Here is a 13,236-nt window from a genome sequence, read left to right as displayed (position 1 = left end):
AATTGGAAAAAGGTGGAATATTTTAATATCCTTTTCAGATAGTTCTGGGTAATCTTTGATGTTATACCAAAATTCAACAAATGATAGCTTCTTAAAGGTTGGTTGCAATGTGGAATCTTAACTACATCAATTACCTTTTTTTGAAGGTTAAAAATCTTTCTATTTAGAAAAAGTAGAAATGACTGTATGATAATTTGAACAGCTACGTTGTACAAGAAATAACCTGAAAATTCCCTTTTGATATCCTCCAACAGTTGGGTTCTATTACATGTGCCTTGTTCTTTCTTCAGACCTGAAAAAATGTAAAATTGATTTTTCAACACATGATTATTTTTCCCTTTTCCATGTTTAGAAATCCTTATGATCCCTCAGATAGTTCCTTTTGGAATAAACTTTCCTCTTCTCACCCAGCCAGCTCCAGTGGGTTCACCTTTATAGGTTCTGGGACCAGGAGAGAAGGTAAGTCATGTGAATATTTCTTCACTGGGCTCAATGGCCTTTTATTGCTCTATCACATTAAAATTTGTTGATTTGTCTTGCACTTTGTCTCATGCATTTTGAAGTTCTGTTGTTAGGCAGATACACATTAAGAATTCTTATGCCTTTGTGGGGAATTGACCCGTTTATCATTATGTAATGCCCCACTTTATCCCTGATAATTTTCCTTGCTCTCAAGTCGGCTTTGTCTGAAATTAATATAGCTACTCCAGCTTTCTTTTGATTAGTGTTAGCATGGGGCATCTTTCTCCATTCCTTTATATTTAATCTATATGTGGCTTCATATGATTCTATTTCTCTCCTTTCTTAGCCTATTAACTTTTTTTTTAGTGGTTGCCCCAGAGTTTGCAATGTACATTTATAACTAATCCAAGTCCGCTTTTCAAATAACACTATATGGCATTACAGGTAGCACAACCATCTATTTAGTAATTCATTCTAGAATTTTGCTGGGATTTCATACTACTTTCTCCATTTTAGTAAGTAATAACAAAGTATTCCTAATTCATCCCTCTTATTCCTTGTATCATTGCTGTCATTCATTTTGCTTAACCACAAGCTATAATCATCATATACATCATTGATATTATTTTGAGCAAACTGTTATTTGTTAGATAAATTAATAAAAATAAAAGTTTTTACTTTACCTTCATTTATTTCTTCTCCATTGCTCTTACTTTCTTTATACAGATTCAAGTTTCTGACCTATATCATTTTCCTTCTCTCTGAACAACTTCTTTTAGCCTTTCTTACAAGGCAGAGCTAATGACAACAAACTTCCTCGATTTTTGTTTATCTGAGAAAGTCTTTATTTCTACTTAACTTTTCAAGGACAATTTTGCAGGAAACAGAATTCTAGATTGGTGTTTTTCTTTACTATAAACACTTTAAAGATTTAAATCCACTCTCTTCTTGTTTGCATGCATTCTGACTAGAACTCTTATCTTTGTTCCTTTATTGGTCAGGTGTTTTTTTCCTCTGGCTTCTTTCAGGAGTTTTTCTTTATCTTTGATTTTCTTCAGTTTCAATATAATACGCTTAGATGTAGGGATATGGGGGAGGTTTGTTGTTGTTGTTTTGTTTTTGTCTTTGTTTTTGTTTTGCATTAATCTTGCTTGGTGTTCTCAGAGCTTCCTGGATCTGTGGTGTGGTTTCTTACATTAATATGGGGAAATTCTCAGTCATTATTGCTTTAAATATTTCTTTTCTTTTCTTTTCTTTCTTCTCCCTCTGATATTACCATTACATATATGATACACTTTTTATACTTGTCCCACAGTTCTTAGACATTCTGTTCTGCTCTTTTTTTCAGTTTTTTTTCTTCCCTTTGCTTTTCAGTGTTGGAAGTTTCTATTGACATATACTCAAGCTCAGAGATTCTTTCCTCAGTTGTGTCTAGTCTATCAATGAGCCCATTAAAAGCATTCTTCATTTCTGTCACAGTGCTTTTTACTCTAGCATTTCTTTTTGATTCTTTTTAGAATTTCCTTTTCTCTTCTTGCATCACTCACATGTTCTTACATGTTGCCTACTTTTTCCACTGGAGCCCTTAGCATACATATATACAATGGAATATTACTCAACCATAAAAAGGAGCGAAATTGGGTCATTTGTAGAGACGTGGATGGGCCTAGAGACTGTCATACAGAGTGAAGTAAGAAAGAGAAAAACAAATATCGTATATTAACGCATATATGTGTAATCTAGAAAAATGGTACAGATGAACCTGTTTGGTAGGCAGAAATAGAGACACAGATGTAGAGAACAAACATATGGACACCAAGGCAGGAAAGGCAGGGTGGGATGAATTGGGAGATTGGGATTGACATATATGTACTAATATATATAAAATAGATAACTAATGAGAACCTGTTGTATAGCACAGGGAACTCTACTCAGTGCTCTGTGGTGACCTAAGTGGGAAGGAAATCCCCAAAAGAGTGGATATATGTATACATATAGCTGATTCACTTCACTGTACAGCAGAAACTAACACAAAATTTTAAAACAACTATACCCTAATGAAAATCATAATTATTTTAAATTGCTGGTATATTAATACTAGCATTCCTGCCATATCTGACTCTGGTTCTGAGGCTTGCTCTGTTTCTTCAAACTGTTATTTTTTGCCTTTTAGTATGCCTCATCATTTTTTATTAAAAACTGGACATGATGTACTGGATAAAAGGAACTGTGGTAACACCTTTAGTAATATGTTAGAAATGTGGGGGGAGGGGAAGTGTTCTATAGTTCTATGATTTGGTCTCAATCTTTGTGAGCCAGTATACCTGCACTATAAACTTAACAAATCCTTCAGTTTTATCCTACACTTAGGTGGCACAAGATGGTAGAGGGGAATTGGGTATTTTTCTTCTGTTACATCAGTTAGGCTTGAGATAGCTTCAAGATGGCAGAGGAGTAAGACGTGGAGATCAACTTCCTCCCCACAAATACATCAAAAATATATCTACATGTGGAACAGCTCCTACAGAACACCTACTGAACACTGGCAGAAGACCTCAGATTTTCCAAAAGAAAAGAAACTCCCCATGTACCTGGGTAGGGCAAAAGAAAAAAGAAAAAAACAGAGACAAAAGAATAGGGGTGGGACCTGCACCTCTGGGAGGGAGCTATGAAGGAGGCAAAGTTTCCAAACACTAGGAAGCCCCTTCACTGGCGGATATGGTGGGTAGGCGGGGGGAAAGCTTCAGAGCCATGGAGGAGAGTCCAGCAACAAGGGTGCAGAGGGCAAAACGGAGAGATTCCTGCACAGAGGATCGGTGCCGACCAGCACTCACCAGCCTGAGAGGCTTGTCTGCTCACCCACCGGGAAGGGTCGGGGTTGGGAGCTGAGGCTTGGGCTTCGGAGTTCAGATCCCAGGGAGAGGACTGGGTTTGGCTGTGTGAACAGAGCTTGAAGGGGACTAGTGTGCCACAGCTAGCAGGGAGGGAATCCAGGGAAAAGTCTGGAACTACCTATGAGGCAAGAGACCATTGTTTTGGGGTGCGTGAGGAGAGGGGATTCAGACCACCGCCTAAACGAGCTCCAGAGAAGGGCACAAGCCACAGCTATCAGTGTGGACACCAGAGATGGGCGCGAAACACTAAGGCTGCTGCTGCAGCCACCAAGAAGCCTCTGTGCAAGCACAGGCCACTATCCTCACAGGAGCCTGTGGAGCCCGCCACTGCGAGTCCCATGATCCAGGGACAACTTCCCCGGGAGAACACACGTCGTGCCTCAGGCTGTTGCAATGTCATGCCAGCCTCTGCCACTGCAGGCGCACCCTGCATTCCATAACCCTTCCTCTCCCTGGCATGAGTGAGCCAGAGCCCCTAATCAGCTGCTCCTTTAACTCCGTCTTGTCTGGGGAGGGAACAGACGGCCTCAGGCGACCTACACGCAGAGGTGGGGCCAAATCCAAAGCTGAACCCCAGGAGCTGTGAGAACACAGAAGAGGAGGGGAAATCTCTCCCAGCAGCCTCAGAAGTACCGGATTAAATCTCAACAACCAAATTGATGTACCCTGCCCCTGTGGAATACCTGAATAGACAAGGAATCATCCCAAAATAGAGGCAGCAGACTTTGGGAACAACTGTAGACTTGGGGTTTGCTTTCTGCATCTAAATTGTTTCTGATTTTATGTTTATCTTAGTTCAGTATTTAGAGTTTATTATCATTGGTAGATTTGTTTATTGATTTGGTTGCTCTCTTACTTTTTTTTACATATTTATATTTTTCCTTTTTCTCCTTTTGCAAGTGTGTATATATATGTTTCCTTGTGTGATTTTGTCTGTATAGCTTTGCTTTTACCATTTGCCTAGGGTTCTGTCGATTTTTTCTTTTTTTTCTGTATAGTTTTTAGCGCTTGTTATTATGGTTGGATTTGTTTGTTGGTTTGGTTGCTCTCTTCTTTCTTTCTTTTTTAAAATTATTTTTTTATTTTTTAATTTTAATAAATTATTTATTTTTCATTTTAATAACTTTATTTTATTTTTCTTTCTTTCTTTATTTTTCCTCCCTTTTCTTCTGAGTTGTGTGGCTGACAGGGTCTTGTTGATGCGGCCAGCTGTCAGGCCTGAGCCTCTGAGGTGGGAGTGCTGAATCCAGGACATTGTCCCACCAGAGACCTCCCAGCACCATGTAATATCAAACAGCAAAAGTTCTCTAGGAGACCTCCATCTCAATGCTAAGACACAGCTCCACTCAACGACCTGCAAGCTACAGTGTTGGACACCCTTTGCCAAAGAACTAGCAACACAGGAACACAATCACACCCATTAGCAGAGAGGCTGCCTAAAATCATAATAAGTTCACAGAAACCCCAAACACACAACAAGAAACGGTCCTGCCCACCAGAAGGACAAGATCAAGCCTCATCTACCAGAACACTGGCACCACTACCCTCCACCAGGAAGCCTACACAACACACTGAACCAACCTTAACCACTGGAGAAAGACACCAAAAACAATGTGAATGACGAACTTGCAGCCTGTGAAAAGGAGACCTGAAACACAGTAAGTTAAGCAAAATGAAAAGACAGAGAAACACATAGCACATGAAGGAGCAAGATAAAAATGCACCAGACCAAACAAATGAAGAGGAAATAGGAGGTCTACCTGAAAAAGAATTCAGAGTAATGATAGAAAAGATGATTGAAAATCATGGAAATGAAATGGAGAAAATACAAGAAACGTTTAACAAGGACCTAGAAGAACTAAAGAGCAAACAAACAATGATGAACAACACAATAAATGAAATTAAAAATTCCTTAGAAGGCATCAAGAGCAGAATACCTGAGGCCAAAGAAAGGATAAGTGACCTGGAAGATAAAATAGTGGAAATAATTACCACAGAGCAGAATACAGAAAAAACAATGAGAAGAATTGAGGACAGTTTCAGAGACCACTGGGACAACATTAAATGCACCAACATTCGAATTACAGGGGCCGCAACAGAAGAAGAGGAAAAAAAAGGGACTCAGAAAATATTTGAAGAGATTATATTTGAAAACTTCCCTAATGTGGGAAAAGAAATAGTCAAGCAAGTCCAGGAAGCACAGAGAGTCCCATACATGTCAAGGCACATATTAATCAACCTATCAAAACAATTAAGAAAATGGTACTAGGTACACACAGATCGATAACTACCATAAATGTAAATGGAATAAATGCTCCAACCAAAAGACATAGACTGGCTGAATGGATACAAAAACAAGACCCGTATATATGCTGTCTACAAGGGACCCACTTCAGACCTAGGGACACATACAGATTGCAAGTGAGGGGATGGAAAAAGATATTCCATGCAAATGGAAATCAAAAGAAAGCTGGAGTAGCAATTCTCATATCAGACAAAATAGACTTTAAAATAAAGACTATTACAAGAGACAAGAAGGACACTACATAATGATCAAGAGATCGATCCAAGAAGAAGATATAACAATTGTAAATATTTATGCACCCAACATAGGAGCACGTCAATACATAAGGCAAATACTAATGGCCATAAAAGGGGAAATCGACAGTAACACAATCATAGTAGGGGACTTTAACACCACACATTCACCAATGGACAGATCTTCCAAAATGAAAATAAATAAGGAAACACAAGCTTTAAATGATACATTAAACAAGATGGACTTAATTGATATTTATAGGACATTCTGTCCAAAAACAACACAATACACATTTTTCTCAAGTGCTCATGGAACATTCTCCAGGATAGATCATATCTTGGGTTACAAATCAAGCCTTGGTAAATTTAAGAAAATTGAAATCGTATCAAGTATCTTTTCCGACTACAACGATATGAGACTAGATATCAATTACACGAAATGATCTGTAAAAAACACAAACACATGGAGGCTAAACAATACACTACTTAATAACCAAGAGATCACTGAAGAAATCAAAGAGGAAATCAAAAAATACCTAGAAAAAACTGACAATGAAAACACGATGACCCAAAACCTTTGGGATGCAGCAAAAGCAGTTCTAAGAGGGAAGTTTATAGCAATACAATCCTACCTTAAGAAACAGGAAACATCTCAAATAAACAACCTAACCTTGCACCTAAAGCAATTAGAGAAAGAAGAACAAAAAAAAACCAAAGTTAGCAGAAGGAAAGAAATCATAAAGATCAGATCAGAAATAAATGAAAAAGAAATGAAGGAAACGATAGCAAAGATCAATAAAACTAAAAGCTGGTTCTTTGAGAAGATAAACAAAATTGATAAACCATTAGCCAGACTCATCAAAAAAAAAAAGGGAGAATTGGGCTTCCCTGGTGGCGCAGTGGTTGAGAATCTGCCTGCCAATGCAGGGGACATGGGTTCGAGCCCTGGTCTGGGAAGATCCCACATGCTGCGGAGCAACTAGGCCCGTGAGCCACAACTACTGAGCCTGCGCGTCTGGAGCCTGTGCTCCGCAACAAGAGAGGCCACGACAGTGAGAGGCCCGCGCACCGCGATGAAGAGTGGCTCCCTCTCGCCGCAACTGGAGAAAGCCCTCGCACAGAAACGAAGACCCAACACAGCCAAAAATAAATAAATAAATAAAAATTTAAAAAAAAAAAAAAGGGAGAAGAATCAAATCAATAGAATTAGAAATGACAAAGGAGAAGTAACAACTGACACTGCAGAAATACAAAGGATCATGAGAGATTACTACAAGCAACTCTATGCCAATAAAATGGACAACCTGGAAGAAATGGACAAATTCTTAGAAATGCACAACCTGCTGAGATGGAACCAGGAAGAAATAGAAATTATGAACAGACCAATCACAAGCACGGAAATTGAAACTGTGATTAAAAATCTTCCAACAAACAAAAGCCCAGGACCAGATGGCTTCACACGCGAATTCTATCAAACATTTAGAGAAGAGCTAACACCTATCCTTCTCAAACTCTTGCAAAATATAGCAGAGGAAGAAACACTCCCAAACTCATTCTATGAGGCCACTGTCCCCCTGATACCAAAACCAGACAAAGATGTCACAAAAAAAGAGAACTAGAGGCAAATATCACTGATGAACATCGATGCAAAAATCCTCAACAATATACAAGCAAAGAGAATCCAACAGCACATTAAAAGGATCATACACCATGATCAAGTGGGGTTTATTCCAGGAATGCAAGGATTCTTCAATATATGCAAATCAATCAACGTGATACACCATATTAACAAATTGAAGAAGAAAAAAACCATATGATCATATCAATCAATGCAGAGAAAGTTTTCGATAAAATTCAACACCCATTTATGATAAAAACACTCCAGAAAGTAGGCCTAGAGGGAACGTTCCTCAACATAATAAAGGCCCTATATGACAAACACACAGCCAACATCGTCCTCACTGGTGAAAAACTGAAACCATTTCCACTAAGATCAGGAACAAGACAAGGTTGCCCACTCTCACCACTATTATTCAACATAGTTTTGGAAGTTTTAGCCACAGCAATCAGAGAAGAAAAAGAAATAAAAGGAATCCAAATTGGAAAAGAAGAAGTAAAGCTGTCACTGTTTGCAGCTGACATGATACTATACATAGAGTATCCAAAAGGTGCTACCAGAAAACTCCTAGAGCTAATCAATGAATTTGGTAAAGTAGCAGGATATAAAATTAATGCACAGAAATCTCTTGCATTCCTATACACTAATGATGAAAAATCTGAAAGGGAAATTAAGAAAACATTCCCATTTACCATTGTAACAAAAAGAATAAAATATCTAGGAATAAACCTACCTAAGGAGAGAAAACACCTGTATGCAGAAAATTAAAAGACACTGTTGAAAGAAATTAAAGACGATACAAATAGATGGACAGATATATCATGTTCTTGTATTGGAAGAATCAACATTGTGAAAATGACTATACTACCCAAAGCAATCTACAGATTCAATGCAATCTCTATCAAACTACCACTGGCATTTTTCACAGAACTAGAACAAAAAATTTCACAATTTGTATGGAAACACAAAAGACCCCGAATAGCCAAAGCAATCTTGAGAGCGAAAAATGGAGCTGGAGGAATCAGGCTCCCTGACTTCGGACTATACTACAAAGCTACAGTAATCAAGACAGTATGGTACCGGCACAAAAACAGAAAGATAGATCAATGGAACAGGAGAGAAAGCCCAGAGATAAACCCACGCACATATGGTCACCTTATATTTGATAAAGGAGGCAAGCATATACAGTGGAGAAAAGACAGCCTCTTCAATAAGTGGTGCTGGGAAAACTGGACAGCTACATGGAAAAGAATGAAATTAGAGCACTCCCTAACACCATAGACAAAAATAAACTCAAAATAGATTAAATACCTAAATGTAAGGCCAGACACTTTCAAACTCTTAGAGGAAAACATAGGCAGAACACTCTATGACACAAATCACAGCAAGATCCTTTTTGACCCAGCTCCTAGAGAAATGGAAATAAAAACAAAAATAAACAAATGGGATCTAATGAAACTTAAAAGCTTTTGCACAGCCAAGGAAACCATAAACAAGACCAAAAGACAACCCTCAGAATGGGAGAAAATATTTGCAAATGAAGCAACTGACAAAGGATTAATCTCCAAAATTTACAAGCAGCTCATGCAGCTCAGTATGAAAAAATCTAACAACCCAATCCAAAAATGGGCAGAAGACCTAAATAGACACTTCTCCAAAGAGCATATTCAGATTGCCAACAAACACATGAAAGTGTGCTCAACATCATTAATCATTAGAGAAATGCAAATCAAAACTACAATGAGATATCATCTCACACCTGTCAGAATGGCCATCATCAAAAAATCTAGAAACAATAAATGCTGGAGAGGGTGTGGAGAAAAGGGAACCCTCTTGCACTGTTGGTGGGAATGTAAATTGATACAGCCACTATAGAGAACAGTAAGGAGGCTCATTAAAAAACTAAAAATAGAATTACCATATGATCCAGCAATCCCACTACGGGGCATATATCTTGAGAAAACCGTAATTCAAAAAGAGTCATGTACCACAATGTCCATGGCAGCTCTATTTACAATAGCCAGGACATGGAAGCAACCTAAGTGTCCATCAACAGATGAATGGATAAAGAAGATGTAGCACATATGTACAATGGAATATTACTCAGCCATAAAAAGAAACGAAATGAGTTATTTGTAGTGAGGTGGATGGACCTAGAGTCTGTCATACAGAGTGAAGTAAGTCAGAAAGAGAGAAACAAATACCATATTCTAACACATATATATGGAATCTAAGAAAAAAAAAAGGTCATGAAGAACCTAGGTGTAAGATGGGAATAAAGACACAGACCTACTAGAGAATGGACTTGAGGATATGGGGAGGGGGAAGGGTAAGCTTTGACAAAGTGAGAGAGTGGCATGGACATATATACACTACCAAATGTAAAATAGATAGCTAGTTGGAAGCAGCCGCATAGCACAGGGAGATCAGCTCGGTGCTTTGTGACCACCTATAGGGGCGGGATACGGAGCGTGGGAGGGAGACACAAGAGGGAAGAGATATGGGAACATATGTATATGTATAACTGATTCACTTTGTTATAAAGCAGAAACTAACACACCATTGTAAAGCAATTATACTCCAATAAAGATGTTATAAAAACAAAAGAAAGAACAGAATGCTCTGGCATATTTCAAAATGGCTACTCCCTTCCCCTCCCCACACACTGGCAGCAGGGGGGGATATTTCTCCAATCTTCACTCTGAAAACCTGGTAGAGCTCATAGAGGCTTTAACTCTCACACTTGTCCACACTGAACCCCCAGCTATTTGTCAATTACAGCTCAGGTTTTCCTACCCTAGTGCTGATTCCCACAGAGATTTCTGCTTTTGTTTGTTATGATATCTGTATCTGCCTGTCTGTCTCTCCAATTTGATGCAGGGAAATATAGCAATTTGCCCAGTGACCTCAATTCTCTGAATGATCTAAGAAAGTTTGTGAATTTTCTGTTTGTTTACTTATTGTTAGATGGAGTGACAACTTTCAAACTCTTTACCTGCCAGACCAGAAACCAGAAGTGCCTGTCTTGAACTTAGAATGCACCATTTTTACATGCATGATCTTCTTACATCAAGTTTTAGTCATTTGTATTGATTCACTGAGTTATGCAGATCTTCCAAATTTTGACCCAATTCATTATGCAACATAAAAAAAAAAAAACTTCATTTAATATCACCAATGATCTCATCAGAAAAGTCTTTTTTTTTAACATCTTTATTGGAGTATAATTGCTTTACAATGGTGTGTTAGTTTCTGCTTTATAAGAAAGTGAATCAGCTATACATATACATATATCCCCGTATCCCCTACCTCTTGCGTCTCCCTCCCACCCTCCCTATCCCACCCCTCTAGGTGGACACAAAGCACTGAGCTGATCTCCCTGTTCTATGCAGCTGCTTCCCAGTAGCTATCTATTTTACATTTGGTAGTGTATATATGTTAATGTTACTCTCTCACTTCGAAAGCTGTCAAGCTCATAGCAATGGACACGATTTTTCCAAAATTCTAATTTTCACTTGAAAGCACAAAATTTCATCATGTATAACAAATACTCTTAGTTAATTGTCTTGAAATCACTTCATCCATTTTGAAAAAAATGTGTGTAAAATGTCTGTCTGCATAACCATAGATTTTTTGTTTTTGTTCCTTCAGGTAAAAATAGTATTCCATAAAAAAAAAAACTGCTAGTTTGGCTCAAAACTCAATCATACAAATGCTTTTCCTCAAAACAACCATCATACTTCTTAAGTAACAGAAGTGTTTTATAGGTACTTCCTATTTTGTCACAAAAAATTCTAAACGACATGTACTTAGGGTCAAAATTTAATAATATTTAAAATTTTCTCATCAAGAACATTGTTAAGTAAAACTGATTTTTTTTCCTGTGTGTGGTGGTAAAGAAAACAGTAACTACTAGTATGGTTTTATACCACTTCCTTGATTTGTGCTAAAATGCATTTGCTTTTGTCACATCAGTGGAAATATCAACACAGTAAAAAAAAAAAAAAGAAAGGCAAAATAATATTTTAGCATTATTTTGAAAATAGTTTTGACCTCATGGATGCCCTAGAAGGGTCTCAAGCACCCCTGAGGGTCCTTGGCTCACCCTCTCAGGGACATTGGTATAACAGAAAAATTAATGGGCTTTGTTAACCATACAGAGTTGCATTCGAATTCTGCTTCCTCAGCAGGCTTTGCAGTTGGACAAATATGTATTTTTTTTGTCTCCCTGGCTTTACTATTTTTACTGAAGTATAGTTGATTTACAATAGTATATTAGTTTCAGGTGTACAACACAGTGATTCAACATTTTTATAGGTCATACTCCACTTAAAGTTATTATAAAATATTGGCTATATTCCGTGTGTAGTATATTACATCCTTATATCTTATTTATTTATTATTATTATTTTTTTTATTATCCCCTCCCTGTCCTTTGCATTCCCCCTAGTTCTTTTTTTTTTTTTTTAGTAAATTTATTTATTTATTTATTTATTTATTTTTGGCTGTGTTGGGTCTTCGTTTATGTGCGAGGGCTTTCTCTAGTTGTGGCAAGCGGGGGCCACTCTTCATCACGGTGCGCGGGCCTCTCATTATCGCGGCCTCTCTTGTTGTGGAGCACAGGCTCCAGACGCGCAGGCTCAGTAGTTGTTGCTCACGGGCTTAGTCACTCCGCGGCATGTGGGATCCTCCCAGACCAGGGCTCGAACCCGTGTCCCCTGCATTGGCAGGCAGATTCTCAACCACTGCCACACCAGGGAAGCCCCATCTTATTTATTTTATACCTACTAGTTTGTACCTCTTAATCTCCTACCCCTGTCTTGTCCCTCCCCCATCCCTCTTCCCACTGGTAACCACTAGTTTGTTCTTCTTATCTATGAGTCTGTTTCTATTTTATCTTCATTCATTTCATTTCTTAGATTCCACATATAAGTAAAAACATACAGTATTTGCCTTTCTCTGACTTGTTTCACTAAGCATAATACTCTCCAGATCCATCCATGCTATTTTAAATGGCAATATTCATTCTTTTTTATGGCTGAGAAGTATTCCATTGTGTGTGTGTGTGTGTGTGTGTGTGTGTGTGTGTGTGTGTGTGTGTGTATACCACATCTTTATCCATTCATCTGTTGATGGACAATTAGGCTGCTTCTGTATCTTGGCTATTGTAAATAATGTTGCTATGAACATTGGGGTGCATATATCTTTTTGTTTTCTTCAGATATATACCCAGTAGTAAAAGTGCAAAATCATATGGTAGTTCTATTTTTAGTTTTTTGAGGAACCTCCATACTGTTTTCCATAGTGGCTGCACCAATTTACATTCCCACCAAAAGTGTACTAGGGTTCACTTTTCTTCACATCCTTGCCAACATTTGTTATTTGTTATCTATTTGATGATAACCATTCTGACAGGTGTAAGGTGATATCCCATCATGGCTTTCATTTGCATTTCCCTGATGATTAGTGATGTTGAGCATCTTTTCATGTGTCTAGTCGTCATCTGTATGTCTTTGGAAAATGTCTATGCAGGTCTTCTGCCAATTTTTTAATCAGGTTTTTTTTTTTTTGCTACTGAATTGTATGAGCTATATATATATTTTGGATATTAGCCCCTTATCAGACATGTCATTTACAAATATTTTCTCCCATTTAGTAGGTTGTCTTTTTAGTTTGTTGATGGTTTCCTTTGCCCTGGCTTTACTTTTTTATTGGTTTTGTTTT

At 37.9% G+C, this 13,236-nt stretch overlaps 1 non-coding gene across 1 annotated transcript; it reads right to left on the bottom strand.

Annotated features, from left to right (window-relative positions):
* Positions 1-363: 363 nt before the first annotated feature.
* Positions 364-489, bottom strand: LOC132358041 (small nucleolar RNA SNORD22). The gene has a single exon (XR_009500399.1). It is a non-coding gene; the product is annotated as a small nucleolar RNA SNORD22 (small nucleolar RNA).
* Positions 490-13,236: the final 12,747 nt, after the last annotated feature.

The sequence above is a fragment of the Balaenoptera ricei genome, chromosome X (genome assembly GCF_028023285.1).
Source record: "Balaenoptera ricei isolate mBalRic1 chromosome X, mBalRic1.hap2, whole genome shotgun sequence".
In the NCBI taxonomy this organism is placed as follows: domain Eukaryota; kingdom Metazoa; phylum Chordata; class Mammalia; order Artiodactyla; family Balaenopteridae; genus Balaenoptera; species Balaenoptera ricei.
The sequence above is the reverse complement of the archived record's forward strand: the minus strand, read 5'-3'. Positions and strand labels throughout refer to the sequence as shown.